The sequence below is a fragment of the Abramis brama genome, assembly GCF_963993115.1.
Source record: "Abramis brama genome assembly, chromosome: 13".
Classification (NCBI taxonomy): domain Eukaryota; kingdom Metazoa; phylum Chordata; class Actinopteri; order Cypriniformes; family Leuciscidae; genus Abramis; species Abramis brama.
The window spans coordinates 12,377,287-12,381,486 of record NC_139975.1 but is presented as its reverse complement, the minus strand read 5'-3'; the positions used below and the strand labels follow the sequence as shown (position 1 = coordinate 12,381,486).

General features: G+C 37.3%; 1 long non-coding RNA gene across 1 annotated transcript; it reads right to left on the bottom strand.

The window, feature by feature from the left end:
- Nucleotides 1-1,514: 1,514 nt before the first annotated feature.
- Nucleotides 1,515-3,224, bottom strand: LOC311095284. The gene is made up of 4 exons (XR_014608806.1): nt 3,105-3,224; nt 2,758-2,902; nt 2,068-2,195; nt 1,515-1,911 (listed from the first exon to the last, which is right to left on the bottom strand). It is a non-coding gene; the product is annotated as an uncharacterized lncRNA (long non-coding RNA).
- Between the last annotated feature and the right edge of the window lie 976 nt (nt 3,225-4,200).

The window sequence follows — 4,200 nt, the reverse complement described above, 5'->3', positions numbered from 1 at the left end:
CATGTTGGCTTGGCACTGCCAGGAATGCTAATTTATGCTGACACAGGCTGTCTTTGTATTGCGCCAATGAAATTCTATTTTATTTTCCAACACAGCTTAGCAGTACCAGATAAAAATGATTCTTTCATTACATGCAAAAGTCAAAAATATGCTAAAGAAGTAGCTTTAACTCGATACAGCTGATGCATACTGTGTAGAGAGGAGATTCAGCTGGTGGTCAGAGAGCATCCTATTTATTTACAGAAGAGTTAAGCTGCATAAGTGGATAAGATCTTTGGTCAGATTTTCTTGCACAATTTGAAAACATTTTGCAGTGTTGGTACCGGTGAGTACACTTTCACTTGGAACACTGGCTGAATGTTTAAAGATGTCTAATTAATTACTAATTAGGCATTTTAGCTGATGCTTTTAAATGTACTTCAAGTAGGTTACTTGAAGCAATACACTTAATTTCACAGTCCTGGGGTTAAGTGTCTCATTTAAGGACACCGTGACGGTGCTTCATGGTTCATTCAGTCATGCAGCATTGGAACTTTTAACTTTTCAATAACCAGCTAGGCCTATACCCTTAAATAGGACACTCTTTGAGTGAACAGCCATTTGTAGTGGTGTCCGAAACCTTAGTGGACATTGAGTGCACTTATTCAATCCCACAATGCACCGCAATAGTGAGTGTATAACCACGTTGCGTCCGAAATCGTGTACTGTCTGAGTAGGTACTACATTTGAATTTAAACTTTGTGACCATTAAAAAAGTATGTTCTATATACTATGAATGTAATCCGGACGTACATCCGCCATGTTGTCATTATCATGTGACCTACTGGCGCTTCACTTCTAATCATAAATCCTCTCACTAGGCCTCATGGGATAGTAAAGTGTCCATCGACTTTTTGCCCACTGTTTTTCAAATGCTATGTATTCGAACATACTACTCTGTTGGCGTACTGTTTTCGCATACTATATAGGACGCAGCACTGATGTACTCTCAATGGGTAGAGAATACCCAAAATATACTGTGAGAGTCATATGCCTGAAGTTGGCACCCGCATCTGAATCCTCCATTCATCCATTTTCCAAAACACTGGTCCAATGTGGCAACAGCATAATACACTCTAAAAACTGCTGGGTTGAAAACAACCCAAGTTGGGTTATTTTATAACCCAGCTGCTGGGTCAAAAAGGGTCTCACCCAGCGCTGGGTTATTTTAACCCAACATGTTGGGTTATTGATTTAACCCAACATGTTGGGTTATGTTTTCTACCCAAAGTTGGGTAGAAATTACTAAATTGTTGGGTTGAACTGACTAAACAATGGGTTGAAGAATACAACCCAAATTATGGGTCATGGGTATCATTTGGATTAAAAATTACTTTTTTCAATTAACCTTTGCATTATGAAAGCAACTTGTAGTTATTTTTATAAAATTAAAGATAATATTCAAAACATTATTCTATCAATGCATGTTTGTATTTCTTATTTACCAATTAAAAGATCTTCAATTGACATGAGTTGGTCTTTAAAAATATATTTATTCATTTCATACAATTCATTACAATTTAAAATGAATTCATTAGCAATTGATTAAACATTTAGTTCAAGTTCAAGGATTTAAATGGAATTAAATTGAGCCTGGAGAATTTTGACCTCATTTGCCTCTTGTCCAGGGATTTCAAAGAGCGCTGTTTGGATAAACTCCCAAACTTTGCTGCAAACTTTTGGGTATGCGATGTCAAAAACAAAAAAAGCCTTAAAGCAGACATCTACAGCTCCCAGAAGGGAAGGGTGCTCCAGACCCGTCCCATTGATGACAACAAAGGCCTGGGAGCACTGATGCCCGTCCCCCAACATGAGTACAAAGGGGTACTCTGTGGGTGCCTTTGTCAGGTATTCCGCCAGGTTAGTTCCAACCTGTAAGAAAAACAAAACAAAAGGAAGTTGTTTGAAGAGGTCAGGTACTTGTAACAGCAACAGCAATATCACCAGAGTTGTCATGATTTACGTGCTATGCCTTAGCTTCATAATAAGGAAGAAAAATAAATTCAGGTAAAAATCATTGTAACTTACAGGCTTAACATCAATAAAAGCCCTTCTGAACTCAAGGCGGCTGGGGCAGCACAGTTTTCTGCCAACCTTGTATACCCCGGTTGGCAGCAACACCGGGAGCAGCTGCAACGCAACCTCCCCTTGTTTTTCTGTAAAATATATATGATAGATTCATCAGTCAAATACAACAGTAAATGTATCTTATGGTTGGAGGAAGGAAGATTTTTCACAATATAGGAAAAGTGGGTAACACTTATTGTTTTCCCTGGTAACTAACCAGTAGTCCCCTAATAAGGCTGAGTTGGGAGTTCACCAGTAAGTACTGGTTAACTACCCAGCAGTTCCTGATTAGTTCCCTAGCAAGTAACCAGTAGTTCCTGATTAGTTGCCTAGCAAGTAACCAGCAGTTCCTGATTAGTTCCCTAGCAAGTAACCAGTAGTTCCTGATTAGTTCATCTGGTAACACTTTACAATAAGTGACACAAAGAATGCTTAGTTACTAGGGAACTCCTTAGGGAACTAATCAGGAACTAATGGGTAGTTCCCTAGTAACCAAGGAATTTTTTTGTACCTTATTGTAAAGTGTTACCGAAAAGTGTTAATTGATTAATTGTTTGCAATACAGAAACAATAAACAATGTATAAGCAGAAGAGAAGTCCCAGTGTCCCACAAGCGTAAATCTCAAATCAACATTCTACAAATAACATTACCTGCTGAAAGAAGATCAAAGTTTTTTGTGATCTCCGTTTTTTCCTATTGTGCCAGATTGATGATCCTTGGGGCGAATAGTGTGTTCCAATTTGCTGTCAATTTGTCTGGGGCCTCGGGCTGCAGCATCACAAAATCTTGGGATATCTAAGTCCAGGAAAAGTGCAGGAAAAGTCAATGATTTAGTAAGCAATGGGGCACAAATATTTAACAGGGTCACACATACAAAATACACAACATTCATTTATTCAACCAGTACTTACAATACTATGCAGTATTACACATGAGAGAAAGAGAAAGAAAATTGGCATGGTGTTTAATTCTAACAATGAAATGGATTGTTACATACCTTCAAACGCAGGGATTAAATTAATAAGGTTCCACTCAGTTTGTCCTTCACAAAGTTATCTATTAGAAAGACAAAGACAAAGAAAAAGGACACTCAATAAATATTTGATTACTTATAGTTGATTGCTTAGAGTTTTGAACTTGTTAAAAGACAAGTTCTGTTTTTTGCAACCTGGACCTTATTTCTAGCATGAAATATGTTAATTTACTCACACAAACAATTGTGAGTAGATCTCATGAATGAATGCAAGTTACACCAAATTGTTTAGGTGAGTAAATTAACTTATTTCATGCTAGAAATAAGGTCCAGGTTGCAAAAAAATTAACACCTGAACACCTCCTTTAACTCTCTATGGTAGGATGAGGCTGAGAGGGGGACGTGGGAGAGAGGTAGAGGAGCAGGGGAGGGGTGTGTGGAGGGGAATAGAGCGGGGGGAGAGATGGAGGGGAGCAGGTTTTGCACTGATGTAAAAAGACTGACAGTGACACAATAAGACCTCATGTTAGCAAAATGTTTTAATCTTTTAACTCTAAAAAGAAAAAAAAATGAATAAACATGTATGTTCTTTAATGTTTGATTATAATTTTACTGTCTTCACATAGATTGATACGATTTTATCAATAATAATGCCACTGACGATTCTGATTATCGATCCGATTCTTTAACGATTCTCTTATCGATTCTTAATAGCACTGTATGGAAAAATTTAGTCATATGCTTTTAAAACAAAAACAAGTGGTTTTATTTATTTTAAAGTTTAAGCTTGAGTAAGCAAACTGTACTTTTTTATGTAATGCATAGAACCTTATTGTAAAGTGTTACTGATTATACACCGATTCAGACGTCTCCTGAGTTCACTGTTGGAAAGATCAGTTGTTTTAACCATTCATGATAATGAATCGGTTCAAAGGAGTCATTAGTTCGCGAATTGGACGTGTCGTGCCCGTTGTGTGATTATCCCAGCATTTAGGACATGGACATCCAAGATTTGTGTCAACACAGAAAACATTTCAACACTGGATAGTTTTTTTCGTTTGATTAAAGTGTTGTTTTATGTCAGCTGAATGTCCGGAATTTTTTTCAGAGAAGATAAGAC